This window comes from Suricata suricatta, chromosome 7, assembly GCF_006229205.1.
Source record: "Suricata suricatta isolate VVHF042 chromosome 7, meerkat_22Aug2017_6uvM2_HiC, whole genome shotgun sequence".
Classification (NCBI taxonomy): domain Eukaryota; kingdom Metazoa; phylum Chordata; class Mammalia; order Carnivora; family Herpestidae; genus Suricata; species Suricata suricatta.
This window is the reverse complement of record NC_043706.1, coordinates 68,765,319-68,776,253: the sequence shown is the minus strand read 5'-3', so window position 1 is coordinate 68,776,253 and position 10,935 is coordinate 68,765,319. Positions and strand designations below refer to the sequence as shown.

Genomic DNA, 10,935 nt, shown 5'->3' with positions numbered 1-10,935 from the left:
GGTCTAGTTTCATTTTTCCGCATGTTGCTGTCCAGTTCTCCCAGCACCACCTGCTAAAGAGGCAGTCTTTTTTCCATCGCATACTCTTTCCTACTGTGTCAAAAATTAATTGGCCATACATTTGTGGGCCTAGTTCTGGGTTCTCTATTCTATTCCATTGGTCTATGTGTCTGGTTTTGTGCCAATACCATACTGTCTTGATGATGACAGCTTTGTAGTAGAGGCTAAAGTCTGGGATTGTGATGCCTCCTGTTTTGGTTTTCTTCTTCAATATAACTTTGGCTATTCGGGGTCTTTTGTGGTTCCATACAAATTTGAGGATAGTTTGTTCTAGCTTTGAGAAGAATGTTGGTGCAATTTTGATGGGGATTGCATTGAATGTGTAGATTGCTTTGGGTAGTAATGACATTTTCACATTGTTTATTCTTCCAATCCATGAGCAGGGAATGTTTTTCCATGTGAGAATTTTTATTATGAATCATTTGCTTACATAGTTAACTAATTGATTGATTTTCTGATGTTGAAACAACTTTGTGTCATAATGAATCATCCTTTTTATATATGTTGGATCTTATTTACCAATACTCTGTTGAAGATTTTTTTATGTCGTGGTCATGAGGGATATCATTGTATAGATTTATGTTCTTGTAATTGTCTGGTTTTGGTACTGGGATAACACTGGCCTCATAAAATGTGTTGGGAACTGTATCTTCTATTTTCTGGAAGCAAATTGTAGAATTGGTATAATTTTCTCTTTAATATTTGGTAGAATTTTCCAATGAAATAATTTGGACCTGGAATTTTCTTTGTTGGAAACTTTGCCAGACAAATCCAACTGTTCAAAAGATATGGTACTATTCCTGTTATTTATTCTTCCTGAATAAGTTTTCGTAGCTTGTCCTTTTTGAACCATTGGTCTGCTTCATAGAAGTTATAGAATTTATGGGAATAAGGTTGTCATAACCTTTATTATCTTTTTAATGTCTCCGAGGTCTGCAGTAATATAGCCTTCTCTCATCTTCATACTGGCAATCTTTGTATTAGATTCTTTTCAAAAATTTTATTTTATTTTTTATTCATTTTCTTCAAAAATCTATCTTTATGCCACATTGATGTTTTTTCTTTGTTTTATCTCTTTTCAGTATCACTGATTTCTGCTCTTTTTTATCCCTTCTTTATATTTGCTTTGCACTTTTTTTTAGTTTATTTGGGAGAAAGTATAGAGCATTGATTTGAAATTTCTCTTCTAATATAAGATTCAATACTATTAATTTCTGTATGTATTCCTTTTGTTGCAGTTAAAAAGTTTGACATGGTATCTTTGTTTTTATTCAGTTCAAAATATTATGTAACTTTCTTTGAGATTTCTTCTTTGATCCATGTATTATATAGAAGTGCTTTTTTTAAATTTCCAAATATTTGGAGATTATTCATATCTTCTTATTAGTGGTTTCTAGTTTAATTCCATTTTGGTCAGAGTACATATTTAGTATGACTTCAACTCTTTTCAATTTGTTATTTTCATGTATTTATTTATTTTTGGTCAAATATACAGTCTATCTTGGTGAAGGTTTCACATGCACTTGAGAAGAAAGTATATCCTACTATTGTTGACTTAAATATTCTCTAAATAAATAAAAAATATTTCACAGGATAGAATTCTGGTTTGATAGCTGTATTTTTTGGCATTTTTCAATGAAAATCTATAGTTCATTTGGATTATTCAAATAGTCCAAATGAACTATAAATGTTTCTCTATAAATGTGTCATTTTTTTCCTGGCTCCTTTCAGGGTTATTTTTCTTCATCTTTGGTTTTCAGCAGTTTGATTATGATGTGGTTGAGCGCAGTCTTCTGTGGTTTTATCAGGTTTGGAGTTCACCAACCTTCTTAAATCTGTAAATTTATGTCTTTTACCAGATTTGGGAAGTTTCCAGTCACTCTTTTTTACATGTATTTTCTGCACCCATCTCTTTTTCTTTTTTTTCTGTCACTCTGTTGGCAATAAATTGGACCGTTTGATATTGCTCACATATTTCATGAGGATTTGTTAAGTGTTTTAAAACCTTCGCTTTTCCTCTCAATTCTGTTCTTTAATAAGTTTTTTATTTCAGGTATTGTATTTTTCGGTTCTAAAATTTTCATCTCTTTATTGTTTCTATTTCTCTGCTGATAATTTACATTTTTCCATTTATTTCAAAAACACTCATCTTTACAGTACACAGTGTCTACAATAGCTGTTTTTAGCTTCTCTGATAATTCCCACATTTTTATCTTTTTGGGGTTAGCGTCTGTTGATTATTATTTCCCTTAAGACTTACATTGGTTTTCTTGGCTTTTTACATATTGAATAATTTTCTAGGACATCTGCTTATCCTGGACATTTTAAACACTTTAAGGAAATGAGACTCTAGGTCATGTTAAAATCCTTTGGACAGTGTTGATTTTGTTTGTTTGTTTGTTTGTTTGTTTGTTTTAAAGCAGGCAAACAACCCAGATAGGATATGATGGCAAGTTTTGTCTCAGAATCTGTGGATGGTGGGACCAATATTTGGTTTTCCAAGCCTGCGTGCATGAATCGCAAGGAGGCAGTCTGAGACCAGGGCAGCAACTATAGGTCACAGTTTAGCTCTCCATCTCCTGCTAAGCTTCTCTCGGTCTGTCCTACATGTGCTTGTGGAGACAGCCTGTGACCTGTACACACAGGGAATTAAGGGTCTCCTTCTCTCAGGGCTCAACTTCTGGTGTGTTTCAGATACGATCTTAGCATGCTTTAGTTATTCATTGGACAACTCCTTTCCTCCTATTATTTTTATCTGACTTGCCTTTTTAAGTTTGTCAACACAAAAAATGGTAGATGCTGTCTATTCAATAGCTAATTCAGAATTATTTTAATGCATTTTTATAGTAAATTTTCTTTCTGGTAACTCAGGCCTTATGAATTCATTTCTTTTTTGCATAGTATATCCTTTAATAATTCCCTAGGGAGGGTTTATAGGCTGTACACATTCTTAGTTTGGGTCTGAACATTTCTTGACTTTTTATCTCACTGTTAATAATTTACCTAGGCTTAATAAAATTCTAGGTTGATATTTGTTGCCCCTTTAGCACTTTAAGGAAATTAGTATATCATTCTCTGTCACTCACTGCTGCCAGTGACAAATAGGCTGTCAACTAGGTGCCATTCCTTGGTAATAATAGCCAACACTTTGTGAGTGCCTGCTCCGTGCCAGTGTGCTAAACACAAACATGAACTCACCTGTACTTCACAACAAACTTAACAAAGAAAGTATTGTTAATATTTATCTCATATAGAAGGAAACCAGAGCACCTAGAGTTGAAGTATCACAGTCCGTGTCCACAGCCAACTAGTGGTAGAGGTGGAAGTGTGTATTTTTATCTTTATCATGCTCAGTAGTCTGAGTATGCTCTTGGGTCAGTAAATCGTGTCTTTTGACTCTGGAAAATACTGGCCCAAACCTCTTCAAATACTAGTTTTCCACTATTCTCTTTTTAATCTCTTATCAAACGCCTATGTTGGCAAAGGCACTGGTGTATGGTTGTACAGATAACACACAGCACAAATCTAGGGGCACCATTCACACCAGAGGTTTTGAGCTGTTTATTTTCAATTTCCTTTCAGTCAATTCACCTACAGACATTTTTGTCTGTTCTCAAAGAATTGATGTTTAAATACAGACATTTCTACCACATGTTTGTAAATTAGCTATTACTATCTGGTGCTCCAGGAAAGAAGATTGTTTCTGATAACAAGTTGTCAAGGACTTAAAGTTTACCTCAGCTTTTAAATGATAATCATAATCATAATATTAATGATAATACCTCTTTGTGTGTCATGCTCCACCGTCTTAAAAATGATTTGCATACATTATTCAGCCTGATTCTCACCGCAATCCCATGAGGTGGTTTGGGGGTGTGGTATCATTAGCCTCTGGTAAAGGACCATGACTAAAGGGTGAAGTGGAAGCCCCGCAGGTACACTTTCACATCCCGGCTCTTCCTTCGTTTCTCGAGTCACTTTTCTTAGGATCTGTTCCAGGCACTATAAGTTTTCAACATTCCTAAACACCTCAAGCCATTTCAGAGCTGCCACTTCTCCTCTCTCTGGTTTCTGCCTCCTCTCCTCAGCTGTGGAGCCCATGGGGCAGGAGACACCCATGAGGCCACCCAAGAGAGCCTCGTCTACGACTTCTTTACCAAATCTGCCCTCTTCTGTGCCTCCTTCCTTCCCAGTAAACTACGGACTCCTGAAAGGGCGAAGGGTGAGGAGGGGTTGCTCTTATTTGTCTGTGAATTCACACTTCTTACCACAGGGCTTGGGCCCTCACCACGGTGAGTGTCTAACATTTTGTGAATGAATGAATAAATTGAAACACAAAAAGACTTCCAGATATAACATTTCTATAAAGTTTTATAGCTTGAAAACACTTTTATATGTCAATGTTTAACTTTTTACTTTCAAGCACTCTGATAAATACCAAATGCTGTATTAACATATGTCAAATGAATAATGAACAAGGTAACTAATGAGCAACTTAGTGGATCGTAACAATAAAATAACATAATACTTCCATATGTGTTTAATAGTAATCATTCTCACTATGAAATTTAATGCATTCAGTTTCATGTGCAATTAACTCTTAACCTTTACTGACATTTAAATCTATAAACATTTGTGCAATGTAAAATGTTTTAAAATTTGTCAGAAAAAAAAATTTAAAAAATAAAATTTGTCAGAGAATCTGAATGAAAAGTATGACCAAGTACAAACTTGCCATGTTAGATATTGATTTCATCATTCCTGACCTGGGAAAATAAAATCAATGTTTAATATGGTAGCTGATGACAAATGGGGGAGGTGAAATGAGCTTCCTGTGTGTATTCATTCAGATGATAAGTGAAACAAAAGGGATCCATTGTGAATTACGTGTGTGGCGAAGTTGATTAAACCTGCCTGCGCCAGCACAGTGTGACTGAAATATCACTGGATCCGTGATGAGTTGTTCCTGCGGATGCTGTGTGCCTTGAGGGAGAAACAGGCAGGCAGATCTTCCTCAGTTCAGTGATTTTACTGCATATATACAATTTCAGCCAAGTGCAACAGAAAATAGTTAGAATAAGGGCAGCACCAGAAAGACAGCCAAGCCATAAATGACAGAATGGCTGTTCCAGAAAGCCCTGATGCAAGGAACAGTGCAGCCTGATAAGCACTAAGAAAGGAGCAATGGACGTCAGGCATTCCGTTACACTGTCAAAGCCAGACTAAGGAAGATCACATCTCTGCTGGTTCTGTAAGCAGGCCAGGAAGGAAAACTACAAGCAAATATTCAAGAAGAGGAAAATGTAAAAGGCACTCATTCCACACCTGACCCACGTACATCATGCTAGATTAGAAGAGGAGTTTAAGAGCAGTCGGGGGAGGCACTACTGCAGAGCTAGAAAATTCCGTAGTGTAGCTGTGTGTGCTGGTCTATTTCCCTTCTCCATTCAGCAGTTATTAATAAGGATCTCGCTGAGATATGTGAAAAATGCAAAGGGAACAGGTCACATCTGTGCTCAGGTAACCTTGTTCGGTTAAAAATTCCCTTTGCCACGATCAAGTTGACTGTAGTTGGAGATTATGATAAAGAGTGTCTGGTTCTTCACGAACACATTTTCCAACAGAGTCAGAGAATTTTATATTACACTGGATCCATTATTATGATGTTATCATAAAAATATTTACTCTGGAAGGCATTTAGCATATTTTAGGCCATAGGAGTGTTAAGAAATGACTTCTTCAAATGCCTGATCATGAGTATCTATTTCAGTAGAAGGTAAGAGTTAGGGGTGTTTTATTTATTTATACTGTATGTTCAAATTCAGCAGTGATTTCCTAAGGTAATCTGGTATTCTCCCAGGCCGTTTTAGAAATCTCTTTTAGACATGTCCTTTAAAGCTGAATTATACTTCCTCAGCGGGCAGATAAGATATTAATACTAGGTGTCATTTATTTATAAAGTCATTTCAGCTTTGATTTAACGTAAGCATGAAAAGAGACATGGGTCCAGAAGCTCATAGGCTAAAATATCTACCAAAAAGAAATAGGTGGGCAGTTGCCTTTTGTGGAGCTCTGTATTCATAGGTTTTCAGAGCAACTAGCTGCAAGCAGGTTAATATAATCACTTCACACATTGAACATGAGAACTGGGGGAGTTGGCGGGAGCATTAGCAAATGTAAGTGTGATGCATTTTGGGTAGCTTATGCTGTTTTAAACAATTCTCTGAAATGTTATTCTAAGCTTAGTAATGACAAGCAACCTCTGTCTTGACAATATTTGCTCAATTATTTGGCATTTGGAACAAATGTTTCATTTTACATTACATTTCACTTGTTTAAGTCAATTCAATAAACATTTTAAAGCTCCTACTTAATACTCTTTTCAACTGAAAGTGTATCCCAAGGGCCATGTACTAGAAAGTCTAACTGGGTAAAGCATAAACTGTGGGGTTGTTTCTGGAGTTGAAATTTTACACAGGAGTCAATTTAAACATTTTTATGTTAAAATTACCAATACTACGTGATAGATCTGAATGTAAAATTCACATGAATTTTTAAGAGAAATCACAGCTTCAAAAAAATTCCATCTTAAAGCATCTGAAGGCATATACCCTTCCGCTATAAGTGGTACCTAGGGGAGAAAAGGTGAAAACATGCTAGGCAGGACAAGTTATTAGGCACGTAGCAGTGGGAAGGACACAGAGTCTAACCCTGGTCCTTTTACTCAGAGTTTATCATTAGGAAGTAGAATATGTGTTCACAATGAACACAGAAGATATAAAAAGACATGAAGGAAAACTCAATTCTAATTAACAGAAGTGCCATGTGAGTGTTAAGTCTTGGAAAAAGCCTAGAAATCCAAGTAGAATTCCAACAGGTGGGATGTGTGCAAGAACTTTCCAGGTGAAGGGATCAGCCTGTGCAAAGGCACCGGGGCCTGAACTGGCATGGCTGACATAGGAACAAGAAACCATGTCATGTGGCTGGAAGATAGATACAGGGCAGGAGGAAGAAGATATATTGGAAGCTGTGCTTATGTATGTTTTTTTTCTGTGTTATTTCAGTTAAATCAATGTCCAGCCTTTAAAGGAATCTTCCTGTGAAGAATTAACTTTATAAAGTGACAGTAATTTCCCCATTTATCTGCAAAAAGTATTGGATTGTAAATTCCATTAGATTGGGGTATAACTGCATATAATCATCTTTTATAACAGACTGGGGAGCATTTTTTCCCTCATTTACTCACAGAAGGATTTTGTTTATTTTCACATAAACATGGCTCTTAAACAACTGGCCAAGACTGACTCCCTGCTCCAAAAATAAGATAGAAAACCTTCTCTGAAAAAAGGTACTGAGACCAGTTTTACCCAAACAGTCATGTTTCTCTGAGCCTCAGGGGAAGGCCAAGGCCGTCCCAGATGTTGGGATGACCTGAAAGAGAAGCTTCTGCCCTGCGTGAGGCCCACTGTATTCCTTTTACCAACACACCCCAGCAAAGGCCTGAACTTCAGTGCACCAGAACACCATTCATCGTGATCCCACCAATTATAGATAAGATTCCCAATATTCTCTCAAACTTAGAATAAAGCAAACAAATCTCACTGACTCAATACCAGTACTTCCTCCCCAGCAGTTGGAGGATGTCCATAGAGGTCTCTCCTTATTTCCATTTCTCTGCACTCAGAAATGAGTCCTTGCTTTCCTGTGATGCTATTGAGGAATTGTAAATTGTGAAAAATCTGGAATCATGACATTTAAAACTCTTCATTGGAGGGAAAACAGCTGTGAAGATGGAAATTATGTCAGTGTCAAGAAAAATATTAACACTGACCCACATTAAAGTCACATAATGACAGATAGAAAAACAAATTGGGGCCTTGTCAGAAGAATTTCATGGTGCATGAGACAGGTTGAGAGGGATGAGGTAGAAAGACTGAGCAGGCCAAAGGGCAATGAATAATGCAGAGATTCCTTGTTATGGTCACCACAGCTAAGGTTAGTGCACCAGCTTACCAGGGTCAGGAACTGAATTTTGCCCGTGCTCCCAGAGTTCTCAGGATTCAGTGATACCAAAGACAAAAAGTAAAGCAAAAACCTCTTGTGTATTAGGTACGATGTCAATTCATTAATCCTGGGCTTACGAGTCAGATCATATATTTCTACTACCCAGAGCACCCCTTCTCACACCAGGATCCCAGGAATGTGTTATAAGTCTGCATGGCAAGCTTGGAATTAGAACAAAGGAAGAGGACGGTGAGAAAGGCAAATCATGAATGTTTCATTGTAGTCCCACAAAAATGCCTTCTGCTTCACAAGAAGCAGTAGCATATGGGGGTGCCTGGGTGACTCAGTAGGTTGAGCATCCGACTTCAGCCCAGGTCATGATCTTGCAGTTTCTGAGATCACATGGGCTCACTGTTGTCAGCTTGGAACTCACTTTGGATCCTCTGTTCCCCTTTCTCTGACCCTCCCCGCTTGGGCTCTCTCAAGAATAAATAAACATTAAAAAAAAAAAAAGCAGCAGCAGCATAGTGTTGAATTTGGGGGTCAATCAGATCTGGGTTTGAGTTCATCCTGGTCATTTAGCACCAATAACCTCTGGTGGTCTCTCTTACAGCCTCAGTTTCTTTATCTGTAAAATGTTATGTAGATAAGAACAATAGCTAACTCTTTTTTTTTTTCTTACTCCAAAGGGTTTATGGAGACAAGTTTCACATCCAAGTCCAGGGCAGAGGGGATAGGGCTTATAAACAGGAACCTGGAAGAGAAGCCAAGAGCTAATGGTTATAACAACATGGGTGAAAGTGGGCTCCATTAAAATTCAGGGAGTTATGGGGGACGCCTCACAAGCTCCATGTCCCAGGAAGAGACAAGAGAAAGCCACCTCTCCCCATTGGTGACCCCATGGAGGGTGCCCTCGGAGGAGTCCTGGGAGAGGTCAGGGTGAGCATCTCCCATGAAGGCATCCCTACTCCCTAGGCAGTTACTGGCCTGGAGGCACTGGATAGTTTCTAGAAAGCTGTGTTGAAAGAACTTGAGGGGAGGGTATTTGCCTGAGCAAGCTTCCTTGGTGGACCAGGCCTAGTACTCCCACTGAGTACAGTCCAGGGTCCAGCTGGCTCTATGGCATCACGGGGGACCCAGAGCAGGGGCGCCTGAGGCTTCTCCCAGCACAGCTCCCACCCATGTCTAGGAAGACGGAAAAAAGGGATTGGAGGTTGAGAGAGAGAACCTGGCATCTTCTGGCATCTTGGAAAAGCTGATCCCCAAGGACACCCAGCTCTGGTTGTGCTGTGCCCAAGAAGGCAGCTCAGATACCAGGACTGGGTGCCAGGGCCCAGAGAGGAAACTCTTAGAGGCCATTCTGGAAGGTGATTCCTAAAGGAGGCTGCTCCTCAGGCTGGATGCTTGGGGAAGGGTCTCTTGGGGAAAGTACCAACAGACTCTGAGGCAGGCAGGAAGAGGCTGGGCCTCTGGGCCTCCAGACTGAGGCTGGGAGTAATCTCAGTTCCTCCTGCCCAGCCTGCTCTCCAGCCAGCATGGCAGTCAGGGCTAGGCCAGGTAGGCATATATGAAGATCTTGGCCAGGATGTCAGTGCCCACACTGGTGATGAAGGCCTTCTTGGGGTATCAGTTGACAGATTGGAGAGCCTCCTCATGCTTCTTGTGATAGGCCATGATCTCCTGCTCACATGTTTTGTTGTCCAGGCTCCACAGCGAATAGTCATGGCTTCCTGGCATCAGGAATATAACATTAGGGTCCACAGCTAGTGACTAGGTCCAGGTGAGTGACCATGGAGTGCACAGATTTCGCTGTCTGGTTGTCCAAGAAGCAGATGTCTCTGTTGTCATGGCAATGATGATGGGTTGGTTTGAGTGACTCACCAGTTTATCTGGATAGAGCTGCTGCTTCTCCTGGACTCCAGTATGAGGAGGACACTGCCAACCTCCAGGTCATAAAAGTAGTGTTTTGGTGTTCCACATACTCTTGAAGACATCTTTGCTGTCAGAGCAATCACAGCTGAGGTTATTGTCATTGGTGAGGGTGAGATCTGCCAAGTCCCCCAGGCTACCTCCCTGCCCCCTGATCCTATCCATGATGAAAAGGTGGCTGGGGGCTGGGGTGTGCCAAGAGGAGAACCAGTCACTTTGGGGGGCACCCCATCCACATCCCAAAGGTTAGCCAAAATTCCCTGGAGCTGGACTCGCTGGCTTTCCAGTTCATGGTGGGTCCCTCTCCAGTGCATTTTTAAGGGTCTGGAGAGCCCTTCCCATACTCTCCTGAGCCCAGAAAAATTGACCTTATGAATGGCATCCTGGTTGTCATCTTCGTCCTCGTCAGGCTTGGAAGAACAGCTTCACATGCTGCTTCTTGGGCTGCACACTGTCTAGCTCATGATCCTCATGGTCGTCCTTGTCCTCAGTTCTACAGAAAGGGAATCTACTCCAGCACCCAGCCACCCAAGTGCTCTTTGCCATCTTTGCTTGCCACATTCCTCTTGGTCTATTTCTGCATCTCTTTCACCAGCAGCAACTTGCTGCCGCAGAGCCCTCCAGGAGTCAGCATGGCCCTGTGGCCCCCATTCGCTGGACTCTGTGGCCCCGCTGAGCTCCAACGAGTGGCCCGATAGGAACTGCACACGCCTGGATGACATGCCCAGGATGGTGTCTGTGTGTTGCCCACCTCTTCCAGCTACTGTCAGAGAAACTACTGCCCATCCTACCACACCAGTGGGCTGTGCTCCAGTGCGATCGACTCCACAGGTCCACTGGACACTTGTTCTGACAGTTCTGGTTTCTTCTCCCCGTGGTTCAGGTCTGTACTATATCATATTTGGCTCTTTCCTGCTTTCATACACATTTAAGGTCTTGATC

At 40.4% G+C, this 10,935-nt stretch overlaps 1 pseudogene; it reads right to left on the bottom strand.

Annotated features, from left to right (window-relative positions):
* Window positions 1-10,014: 10,014 nt before the first annotated feature.
* On the bottom strand, window positions 10,015-10,911 carry LOC115295267 (annotated as a pseudogene).
* Window positions 10,912-10,935: the final 24 nt, after the last annotated feature.